General features: G+C 40.1%; 1 non-coding gene across 1 annotated transcript; it reads left to right on the top strand.

Moving 5' to 3' along the window:
• The first annotated feature begins 4,614 nt into the window (after positions 1–4,614).
• On the top strand, positions 4,615–4,721 carry LOC133833432 (small nucleolar RNA R71). Its single transcript, XR_009892812.1, has one exon. It is a non-coding gene; the product is annotated as a small nucleolar RNA R71 (small nucleolar RNA).
• Positions 4,722–13,005: the final 8,284 nt, after the last annotated feature.

Raw genomic sequence — 13,005 nt, 5'->3', positions numbered from 1 at the left:
TTGTGGAAAATGGGGTGATTGCATAAGAATAAATTAATTATGATATTATTAAAAAGTGTCATGGATCGAGCCTACAAAAAGCCCAAAAGCCCAATAAGATTTTGGGCTTAGTAAATTTGAAATCAGCCTAAGGAATTAGAGTTTGTTATTTTATGGTTAGTTAAGATATTTGTGGATTAGGTTGTTATTTAGATAATTAAATAGATTTTCTGTAACTTTAGGGTATTGTAACTTCCGACCTATTTTTGACCCAGTTATATTATGTATTTCGAAAAATAGTATTTCTAGAAAGTTGTAGATAATTGAATTAGGTTTCTAACGGTATAAAGATAGTCTAAATTGGAATGCTATAGTTCTAGTTATGTTGATTTTACTACAGGTGAGTTTAGAGTTATGAGATTTAGGAAGTTAGAAGTTAGGATTCTATTTTATTTAATTTTAAATTTGGATTATAGTTAGAATGAAATTAAGCATTTTTTTAAATAAAAGAAAGTCCTAAAAACTCTAGAATCTTCCAGAACCACTAAGAGCATGACACTTTTCATAATCATGTTTATTTAAGGATTTAAGTATTGTTTTAATAGGATAGTTTCACTCCTCAAAATCTATAAATAGGACCTAGTGCTCAGCCATTTTCTTCATTCTTCAAGTACTTGATCAGAGCCTCCAAGGTGCTAGTGTTAGTATAGAGAGATACACTTGGGTTTGGGATAAAAGCTTTATCATTCTAAGCTTTCTAAACACTTGGGAAGTGAGATATAGTGTGATTTCGGTGTTGAGGTTTAGATCAATTTATAAGATCAACCAAGGTATTCCTATTCCTTAAGTTCAGTTATTTATAATCCTTTAGTTTTCTTTAGTTTCTTTTATTCAGATCCTAACTCTTGTTTATGATTCTTGATTAGGTATTTAAGTTCTGGAAACTTAAGGTCCTTCTTGGTAAGTTTCTTCTTGATGGTTTAGTTTTCATATTCATCTCTATTCTTAGAGATTCTCACCTTTTTCTACTCTTGGTTTATAGGAGTTTTCTAATCCCGTTCTTGTTCTCAAATATCCTCACTTTTGGTAAGGAAAATATGATAGATTTTATGTGCTTATATGTTATGTTTATGTTATGATATGTTATGTTATGATATGTTTATGCTATGATATGTATATGTATGATATGTTTTTAGTTCTTGGGTATATGATTTGTTTAGATAACAAGCATATAACTTGTTCAGATAACAAGTCCTAAGAATATATTCCTTGGGCATATGATTTGTTTAGATAACAAGCCCCATAAATTTATATGATTTGTTTAGATAAAAAGCCCCGTAAATCTATGGGCATATGATTTGCCTAGCTAGCAAGCCCCATGTAGAGTCCAAGAACTTTACTTAGCTAATTGTTAGTAGTATTATAGTATGTTTAGTGTTATCTTTGTTACTATGGATTTTTGGTTCAGACCGGGAGTTATTTGGACACTCATAGTAGTACTTATAGATTTTCTATGTTTAACCTATAGTTTAAGAATATTAAGTATAACCTAAGGTTTGATTATATGACTGATATTAAGGATAGTATTTGTTATATTATAAGGTTTAGATATCAACCAATAGGATTTTAAGCACATGTTATGAATGGTAATTAAGGATTAAGTATTTTTGAGGATTAAATTAAATAAGGGTAAAGTTTGAATGTTATAGGGTCAGTCAGTAGCCTTGAGTACGTTGAGGGCTTAGTCAAGGCTGTTTACTCCATTCAAACTTAGCTAAAAATGTGTAAATTCGTGTTTAAATATTCAGCGTATGCCGATATATCGCAGCTATGGGGGGCGATATATCGCAGCACGTAGATACGGAAAACACGAGTCGATGCACGGTCGCCTCGGGAACAAAGGTCCAGGCGATATATCGCCTATAGGGGGCGATATATCGCCTCCTCCAGTATGTTTTCAAATGTTTTTGAATTCATTTCCTTTCATCCATTCAAACTCCTTCAACAGTCCAGCATCTTTTAAACGAGTCTTCAGCCTCTGCTGAACGATTATTCAAATGATTTTCACCTAAAAAGCCATTATTTTTATTCAAGTAAAATCAAGATATTTTCATTCCCAAACTCTATAAATAGAACCTAGTACCCAGCCATTATTCACCATTTGCTCTAAGTTCAGAAGCTGCTAGTGTTAAGTGAGTGTGAGAGTGTAAACACTTGGTTTGGGAAAAACTATAAGCTTAAACATCATAAGCTTATCAAACACTTTGGGAAGTGAGTTCTATAGTATTTCGGTGGAGGTTAGATTGATCTTGCAAGTCTTGAGGTAAAACCAAAACTCTATTTCATTTATTTCATGTTATTTCCTTTCTCAAAACCTTCTACTCAGTCCCCTAACCTCATTCTTATTTTGGTTAGGGAATCCAAGCTCTTAAGCATATAAGTCGGTAAGTATGTTTTATGGTTTAGTCTTTCCATCTCTTTCATTTCATCTCCTTTCTTTAGACTCACTCTTTCTTATGGTTTTAGGAGTGTTCCAAAAAGTCCCAACTCAGTCCATAATCCCGGTAACTTTGGTAAGGAAAATAGGCTAGAATCAATATGTTATGTGCTTATGTTATCTATATGTTTTATGTTATTAAAAGTGTTATGATATGTATATGTGTATGTTTGTAGGCTTGGGCATATGACCCATATGACTAACAAGACCCCAAATGGGTTATGGGCATATGACCTACTTAGCTAGTAGGACCCCACTAATCCCATGGGCATATGCTTGTTTAGTCTATGGGACCCCAAGTAATAATGGCCATTATAATAAGTGTATGTTATATGTGTTATGTTTAGTCTTTATGTTTTCTTATGAAATTATGTATATGACTTTGTGTTAGATTTTCCTTGCTGGGCATTAGGCTCACTCCTTTCTGTTTATGTGCAGGAAAATAAGCTTTAGAGGTGGAAAGATTCGTGACGCTTGGAGGATGTGTATCGATGATGAATGGAGGCAAGGGGCCGAGCGTTAATCGATTCGAGGATGTAGTTTCAGTTTTATGTCTTTTTATATGTATTTTCCGCACTAATTATGTAATGTCTTATTATTTTAAATTATGTTTTTGTTTTAAAGACAATGGGATCCCATATCCGTTTTGGTACTTACTTTGTAAATAACTCTTATTTTGCAAGTTATTCAATAAATTATGGTATTTTCGTAAAAATGTAAGTTTTATGTATAGTTTCGTTAATGGTCCAAATAGTCTAGATTAGTGGGTCATTACACCCCAAGAAGAATGATGGCCATTATGATATATGTTTTTTTTTTGTATAGCCATATGTTTTATAGTGTATGTTTATATTATAGTCTTATGATTTATGATGTATGTTCTTAGTAGATTTTCCTTGCTGGGCATTAGGCTCATTTCTTTATTTTTAGTGTGATGCAGGAAAATGAATATGGAAGGCGGAATGATTCTTGGTAGCTTGGCTTGTGTGTTGAGGATGAATGGAATGAGTGGACTGCGTGTCGATCGAGGATGACGTTTATTTTAGTCTTTTTAATTATGTCTCTTTTGTAGTTCCGCATTTAGTTTTTAACAATTGAATTAAAGTTATGTTTTATGTTTTTTTTTAAAACAATGGGTACCCATGCCATATTTTCTGTTATTATGTATTTGATACAATATTTTGAGTTTTAATAAAGTTATATTATTTCTTATGTATCTTTCCCAAAATAGTAGCTATGTCTAATAGTTTTAATGGTCCAAGGTCTTAGAAATAGTTGGGCCATTACATTCCCCTTGTCATCCACTGTAGGTCCATCATACTTAGTCCCACTCCTCAATGATATCGCATTACACTACTCTTTAGGATTTACCTCTGTGGAACCAGGCAAATTCCCTTGCTGTCTGCTAGAAAACATATGAGCCAATTGACCAATTTGTTTCTCTAAACTTCTAATTGAAGACCTTGTCTTTGTCATGAATCGATTTAATTGATTTGGCTGAATTATTGGTGGGTTCATTTGAGGAGGTGGTGGATGAGATGGGCGTGGGTTTGGATCATAATAGGGTCTAGCATGCAATCCATAAGTTGGTTGATGAGGGGCTTGTTGAGGTGGGTACTGCGAATATTGTGGTTGTCACCCTTGATTATTTTTCTAAGACAGATTAGGATGATTTTTCCAGGAATGTGTATAAGAATTTGAGTAAGTGTTGGGTGCAGGTCTTGAAAAATTACCTATAACTTGTGCCTATTCCAAGGGCATATTGTTTACATCTGTGAGCAACTAGTTGTGCTCGGGCATTGTTCATAAGAATGAGGTCCTCCAAAAATCTCACAACTCATGACATTCTGCACTTGCATTGCTTGCGCGGAGAGATTAGTTTGCTGCTATTGTTTGGTTAATGATGCTACTTGAGCGGTCAATAGCGCAATTGGATCAACTTCTAATACTCCCGCTACTTTCTTATTCTCTCGCTCAGTAGGCCAATTATAATTATTCATATCCATCTCTTCCAAAAGTTCATATGCTTCATTAGCACTATTTTTCTCATAAATGCTCCTCTCGATGCTACATCTATAATTGTTCTTGTATTTCCCTCCAAACTATTATAAAAAGTATGCACTAACAGCCACTTCTCTATTCCATGATGTGGGCATATCCTTTGCAATTCCTTAAATCATTCCCATGCATCATACAAAGACTCCCCATCCAGTTGATGGAAGTTGTTAATCTCTCCTCTAATTCTGGCTAACTTAGCAGGAGGAAAATATTTACCAAGAAACTTCTGAGCCAAATCTTCCCAAGTAAGTATAGAATTGGCTTGTAAAGAATTCAACCAACTCTTAGCTCTGTCCCTTAGTGAAAATGGGAATAGTCTCAATCGTACAACATCGTTACTCACCCCATTCATTTTAAATGTCGCACATAACTCCAAAAAGTTTGTGATATGTAGAATTGGATCCTCATTTGGTGTCCCTCCAAATTGTACACAGTTTTGAACCATCTGAATAATTGAGGTTTTTTTCTCAAAATTATTTGCCTCAACAATTGGAGGATGAATGCTTGAATGTATCCCCGTAACAGTAGGGAGCACATAATTCCTTAATGGTGGATCAGCTTCAGCTACATTACCCATATTTGCATTATTGTTGACAACGTTATTTGCGTTCTCAACCATGTTAAAGTCCATCATTTTCTTTATCTTTCGATTCTTTCTACATGTTCTCTCAATTTCAAGATCTATTGGTATAATTTCCTTTTGTTTACTTCCTCGCATATACCAACAATTCCTGAAGCACAATATAGCCTTGATCCAAATAAATGTTAAACAATAAAAATAAAAAAAAAATAAAATACCAAATTTGAACAAATAACAATTAACTATGATCTGGAAATTAAAGTCCTCGACAATGGCGCCAAAAACTTGATCGTGAAAACATGTATATAAGCAAGTGCACGCAATCGATTCATGTAATATATGCTAAGTAAAGTATCGTTCCCTCGAAGACTATCTTCCAAGTACCATTAACTGCTCTTTAAATTTCTATCTGGCAACTAAGAATTTGATTTTTGAATAACTTTAAACAAAAACAACTAAATAAAAGAATTAAATCACTATGAAAAAGATCTAGGGTGTTAATTTCATCAACTTTTCATCCTACTAATTTTATTAATCAATTCTAGATTTCTTTCTTCCTCTTCCAATAGCAAGTTAACATAAATCGATTTCTATTCTTTTTCAAGGTATAAGATCTCAGCCTATATGCAGGTTTTCTACATCTTTGTGATAAACTTAAACATATAAAAGGCATTAAGCATGGAAACCTAATTACTACACAAGCCATACAGGTACTTTCGTCCAATATATTCAACCTATGTCTATATAATGATAGCATATTCAATGCTCAACTTTCGAATTTTGAATCAAAATCATTAAATCAAGCAAATAGTGATCAAGTATTTACTAGCATTAAACACACATTATATAGATTAGAATAGAGAAGAAAAATCAATAGAACATCATAATTCAATTAGATAGAAATCCATGTGACTACATTAAACCCTAGATAAAAGTTATTTAGTTCATATCAGACATGATTAAATTAATTAAATAATAATTAAAGAACATAAGATTCATAAACTTAAAGAAGAAAGAAAAATATAAAACTGCAGAATTACTAGCCTAAGAAACAAAATTAGTCTCTAAAAATGTAATTAAAAATTGACCTAATGACTTAATTAAACCGTAAATACAAATTTATAGTAAAAAAATTAAAAGAGACTGTGTTTTTTTGTGTGCGGGCGGCGACTTGGCCTTCTCTGGGTCGCGGCCCGTGTCTGTTTTGGAGCCCTTCTCTTTCGTGTAATGGCTTCAAGCGTCGCGACTCAAGAATCTCAAGTCACGGTCCGTGTCTGAGTTTCCCCTTAGCTAAGCCTCTGCTTCCCACTTAAGACGCGACATTAATTCCATCCACCAAGCTATGCGCCTCTGACTTCAGCTTGACTCGTGACTCATAAGCCCAAGTTGCGACTCTAACTCCATTTTTTCTCATATTTCTTCTTTCAACTCATGTCTTCCTCAAAAACTATCCTTTAAGCATCATTTTTAATCCAATAGCCGCCAAGAGCCTCGTTTTCTTACCATTTTCACTTTTTTTTTGTTGCATTTTTCACGTGATTCATCGCACCAACCTACAACAAAGACAAACAAAAGAGTAATCTTGCACAAAACACACATAAAAACTCAAGATTACCACAAAAACACCTTCTAAAATGACCCTAAAAGAAAGTTATCAACCCAAGAAGACCAGGAGCTCGAGGAAGAGCCTCAGGTAGGGATGGAAGCTTCCCACCTGGACTCAAGTAACTCGCCTCTCGTCCTGGCGTCTGCTTCCCGAGTAGGTGATAGGATAAGTCATGGGCATGTTTGGGATTCCCTAGCACTCCTCCATTGTGGTCAAATCTCACATCGGCATTGGACTAGGGAAGAAATCCAAGACTACCTAGATATCTTAGATGTTAACCTCCCCCACCCTAGGAGGAAAACTACCTCCTGTGGGTTCGTACCCTTAGACCGAGTGACATCCTTGACCTCGAGTTGGTTTTTCCAATATGGCCCCAATATTAGTTACGATGCAAGGAATAGGATAGTACACCCTATCTTTTTGCACCAAGGCTCAATTCACGGTGAGCCTCCGAGTAGATTATTTTATTGTATCATCCTTGTGTAGCATGTATGCTAACCGTTTGCCTTGTTCCTGCAGCTCACATGGGATCATCAGACATTACTCGATTTTCCCTATGGTTTGTAGCGCCCCCTAGCTCTTCAGCAAGAGAGGGATCATCATGTCCTCGGGAGCATGTCGATCCCTCTCCTCCGGCCAAGAGGCAGAGAGATTCCGTTCCCACCGCAGAGCCCCTTGCAGTTGATCTGCCCCCGGTGATGGAGATCCCTTCCTTGCCCGAGATAGATGAGGCGACATAAGATGCAATGTCGGGGGAAGTACAAGAGATACGACCGGAGGGGGTATCAGAACTGGTCCAAGGGTCGACTCACAATTCGGAGCAAGAGGCGGTGCCACCCCAAGTCTGTCTCTTCATATATTCTGAAATGTATGAGGAGGACTTGTTGGAGCAGTATAAGAGGATGCTTTAACACTTTGAATATAGGCTGGAAGAAGGTAACAAAGCTTAGCACGAGACAGCCGAGGTCCTCCGGCAGCTCAAGCCACCCCAAGAGAGGCCCCTGGTCCCCCCAATCGACCGGGCTGAGCTGGAGACCTTGTTCTCCACTAAGTTAGGATACATAGTTGCCCCTCTCGTCGCCGAGCTCCTTTAGGGGGTTAGCTCCACCATGTGCGAGTTGACTACCCAAAGCTTCTCCCAACTTGGCGATAGTAATGAGGCATCTCTCATGGCCCCATATCGGTACGCTTCTGTCCGAGTAAGTTAATCACTCCCGCGCTTGGGTTCAGCTTATCCATATGTTATTGAGCTAACACATTTGTCTTACTCTGCTTTTTGTTTTGTAGTCCGCCTTAGCCTATGAACGTCTGAGAGACATTATGATGAAGAAATCATATGAGCTCCAGAGATCCCAGGACAAGATTGCCTCTCTCAAGGAGAAAATGAAGGGTTCTTGGGAAGAACTTGCCCGAGCCAATGCTGCCCTCGAGGCTGAGTGAAAATGCTCTCGGGAGCTTGAGGAGACTGTCCAGAAAGCCTCCGAGGATTCGCAGTAGGCCAAAGGGGAAAATCAGGTAGCCGTTGACGGCATGCAACGAGCTTAGGAGGAGGCCAAGAAAGCTACGGCTGAGATCGCTCGAGTGGCCTTGGAGAATTCTCAGCTCCAGGAGCAGGCTAAGGAGGCTATTGATCGGGCTGAGCTAGACGAGATGAAGACCCTCCAAGCCATGGAGATGAATAGGTCTGCCATGTGCCAGGTGGAGAAGCTTAAGTAGGAGATCGAGTCTATCACCAAAGACGCCTTTTATGTAGCCTGGTATCACAATCAGGACATGAACCTAGACTTCACCAGGGATCCCGAGAAGTACAAGTTCCTTTTTAATGAGTGCCTTTGAGCTTCCCAAGCTGCTGAAGCATCCCCAGCTGCCTAGGTGACCCAGGTGAGTGGATCCCCAAGCGTGGATCCGGTCATAGAACTGGTGGCAGAGGTTCTCGAAGACTGAGTATAACTTTTGTATTCGGGCCTGCGTGCCATAAACTTAGTGGGGTATAGATAAACAATCTCTCGAGCCCCGAGCATACTTGTAATTATCTACCCATTTAAGAATTATGTGACTTGCATTGTTTTTTATTTGGTTTGGTTCAATGAATTCTCCATAACTAAAATTATCACGCGAATAAGCACTCAAACCGTTAACAAACTCTTGGTTCTATAAATTCACTGTAACACAAAGGTCATGAGAACAAAACTCAAAGTCTTGGTTCTATAAGTTCAACATAACACTAATGTTACGAGAACAAGAACTCATACCTGTTTTATAAAACTTGGTTCTATAAATTCAACGTAACACGAATGTCACGAGAACAAGAAATCACACTTGTTTTAAAAAAACTTAGTTCTATAAATTCAATGTGACATGAATTGCACGAGAAAAAGAACTCAAATCATTTTAACATTTGGTTCTATAAATTCAGCGTAATGAATGTCACGAGAACAAGAAATAAAATCATTTTAACACTTGGTTCTATAAATTCAATGTAACACGAATGTTACATGAACAGGAACTCAAGCTGTTTCAAATACTTGGTTTTCGCATTTAGTCTCTTGTAGACCCGCAGTCCTAGAAGTAGCTTTGATGCGAAATTTATTGTAGGTCTTTAATCGTCGCCTCATGCCCATACAACCCGAAGATTCGGGCTTTCAGGGGTTCTGGCATGTGCAAACACCCGCCCCTAAGTATGCACTATTCGGGAGGTGAAGTTAATGAGACGCCCAGGCGTAGGCTGCCTGGGTATCCGTTTGTATTGCACATATTAGAATTTGGTTATTACTCTACGGGTGCGCGCTATCCTTAGGAGGTAACCTAAATTTTTAAGTCTATTATACTGGCTTTTCTAAATATGGGATACAATGATATTAGGGGTGCTTTTCTCATCGACTAGCCAAGCTTCCCATATCACGGATTTCCCGAGGCCAAGTATAGGTACTCGACCTTCCGTTCGCATCTCGAGGCCAAAAGACTTAGTTAGAGCTCGATGTCCGCGGGAGATGACCATAGTCTATTGTCACGCTACTTGGATTATCTAGCTCTTATGTACTAAGCTTAGTTCTACCTAGAATAAGCTACCTTCTAGGCTAGACTATTAGAATCCTATTTCCTAGGCCATTCCTTGCGAGGCGCAGTGCTACCCTAACTCCATGCCCCCAAGTGATTGGAGACTAGTCAGCGGTCACTTGTCCAGGCGAGCGGGAACTCTTTACACAACATTAACTGGATATAATGGAAACTAAACACAAGCAAAACAAACAAATTTCTTACCATTTTTTGTATACACGGTTTCCATTACATGTGCCCGAAGGCTACATGGGATATTACAGAAATAAACAATGTTTGTTGCTCATACTATTGGTAATACCGACGAAGATGATCGACATTCCAGGCGTGAGGAATCATCTCTCCATTAAGTCAAGCTAATTTATATGTTATCGGAAATACAACGCTCTCGACCTGGTATGGGCCCTCCCAGTTGGGTCCCAACACTCCTGCACCTGGATCTTGGGTGGCTAAGAAGACTCTTCGCAACACCAGGTCTCCGACCCTGAATTTTCTATCCTTCGCTTTGGAGTTGAAATATCTGGCCACCTTCTGCTGGTAGGATGCTACTCGTAGCTGAGAAGCTTCGTGTAGTTCCTCCACAAGGTCCAGGGACTCCCAAAGTAAGACATGGTTCATGGTTGGATAATACGTATCTTGTCAGTGCATGGAGATTTCTGCTTCAACCGGGAGCATAGCCTCGTACTCGTAGGCCATCGAGAAGGGAGAATGGCCGATGGAGGTCCGGGCAGTGGCACGGTAGCTCCACAATGCCCTCGGAAGTTCCTCGGGCCAAGCTCCTTTTGCCTGCTCCAGCCTTTTCTTTAGAGTGGAGGTTAGTGTCTTGTTCATTGCTTCCACTTGGTCGTTGGCCTACAGATGGGCTACAGAAGGGAAGCTCTTGACGACACCATACCATTGACAAAAGTCTATGAACACTTCGCTGTCAAACTGTAATCTGTTGTCGGACACTGTCTTCCTTGGGAGACCATACCGGTAAACGATATTTTTTATGACGAAGTCCAAAGCCTTTTTGGAGGTAATTGTGGAGAGCGGCTCATCCTCAACCCACTTCGTGAAGTAGTCCATGGCCACTATGGAATATTTTACCCCTCATTTCCCTGTAGGCAAAGACCCGATAAGGTCAATGCCCCAGACGGCAAAATGCCATGGGCTGGTCATTTGAGTAAGCTCCTTTGGAGGCGCCCGAGGAATGTTGGTGAAGCGCTGACATTTCTCACATTTCTTGATGTAATCCATCACATCTCCATTCATGGTGGGTCACAAATACCCTTGCCTTAAGATCTTCTTGGAAAGGCTTTGCCCCCCAGCGTGATCACCGAAAAATCCTTCATGAACATCTTGCAGTATTAAACTGACTTCTTTCTTGGACACACAACAAAGCAGGGGCAAAGAAAATCCTCACCTTTAAAGCCTATTATCCATAATTATGTACCTCAACACCTGGTACAACAACTTTCGAGCTGCCTTCATGTCTTGGGGCAACTCCCTGGAGACTAGGTATTTAACTATTGGCTCCATTCACCCATCTTGGGGTTGTACTGTTTCCACCTCGTCTGGAATCCAAGTTGTCTATGGGGACCACATTGATTAACTCGGCATCTTTGGTCATAGCCAGCTTTACTAGGGCGTCTGCATTAGAATTTAGCTCCCTCAGCACTTGCCAAATAGTGAAATTTTGGAACTTGTGCAACATTTCTTGAGCCTTTACCAAGTGTGCTGCCATTTTTGTTCCCCAGGCCTGGTATTCTATGAGAATTTGGTTCACCACGAGTTGGGAATCACTAAATATCTCCAGTCCTTTCGCCTTGAGCTCTAGTGCCACGCGAAGTCCAGCGATTAAGGCTTCGTATTCTACTTCCTTATTAGAGGCACTAAACCTGAAGCGGAGAGCACTATGCACTCTATGCCCCTCGGGGGAGACCAAAATTAGTCCCGCCCCTACACATTTCTTGTTTGAAGACCCATCCACAAAAAACTTCCACACTAGTCCGAACACTGGGGTGCTCTCCTTCTCTCCTGATTCCCGATGCACTCGGTGATGAAATCGGTGAGTGCTTGTCCTTTTATGGTAGTCCTCGGGAGGTAGGCGATGCCAAACTGACTTAATTCCACTGACCATTTCAAGAGCCTTCCCGATGATTTAGGCTTCTAAAGGACTTGTTTGAGCGGGTGGTTCGTGAGGATCCTAATTGGATGCGCCTGGAAGTCTCTTGCTGATGTAATAGACGGGGTGCTAAATGCGACTTTCCTCCCTAACCAATGTGGAATGTGACCATGCCTGGAAGTCTCTTGGGTGGGTGGTTCAATGCCAGTCATGTGCCTGACCAAGGTGGGTGGTTCAATGCCAGTCATGTCGGAATGTGACCATGCGAACACATCTTTGTTCTCTCGGAGGAAGACCACTAACGCTTCTCGGACCTCCGTTTTCAAGCCTCCCCTGACTTTCACCTTCCTATCAGGGGTGGAGGTATCTAGAACTACCTCCTCTATTTCCTCTATTGGTTCCATGGACCTCTCCTCTTGAACCCTTGGGTCTAACTCGTTAGGCCCCATGTCCTGCACCGCTCGGACCTCCAAGGTCTCGAAGTCCTCAGCGACTTCCTCCCTTACCATCATCATGGGAGCCTTGAGAGAGTCATTGTAGCATTGTCTCGACTCCTTTTGGTCACCGCAGATTGTGTCGATTCCTGCATCCGTGGGGAATTTCATGCATAGATGATGGATGGAGGTGGTTGCCTCAAACTCCACCAGTGCTGGCCGTCCCAAAATGGCATTGTATGCCGAGAGACAATCCACCATGACGATGGTGCAACACTTGAAGGCCTGTCGAGGTACCTCTCCAAGCGTCATTGGGAGCTTTATCTGCCCCATTGGGATGAGGGCTTCTCCTGAGAACCCCTAGAGTGTTGAGGCGCACGGGGATAGGTCTGCTATAGTTAACCCTATCTTCTTGAAGGCTGATCTGAACATGATATTCACCGAACTCCCATTGTCTACTAGAATCTGCGCCACCATTTTGTTGGAGATTTGGCTTTCAACCACCAACAGATCATGATGTGGGAAATGCACTCTCCGAGCATCATTTTTGGAGAACGTTATGACTCAGTAAGTAATTTGCGACATTTGGGCAGGTAATTGGGTGAAAGCCATTACCTCATCATCATGGATCAAAGCTCGCACATACCTGTTCTGTGAGCTTCGTGGGTGCCCCCATGGTTAGGTCCT

The sequence above is a fragment of the Humulus lupulus genome, chromosome 4 (assembly GCF_963169125.1).
Source record: "Humulus lupulus chromosome 4, drHumLupu1.1, whole genome shotgun sequence".
Lineage (NCBI taxonomy): Eukaryota > Viridiplantae > Streptophyta > Magnoliopsida > Rosales > Cannabaceae > Humulus > Humulus lupulus.
Note: the sequence above shows the minus strand (reverse complement) of the source record. Positions and strands in the feature narration are given on the sequence as shown.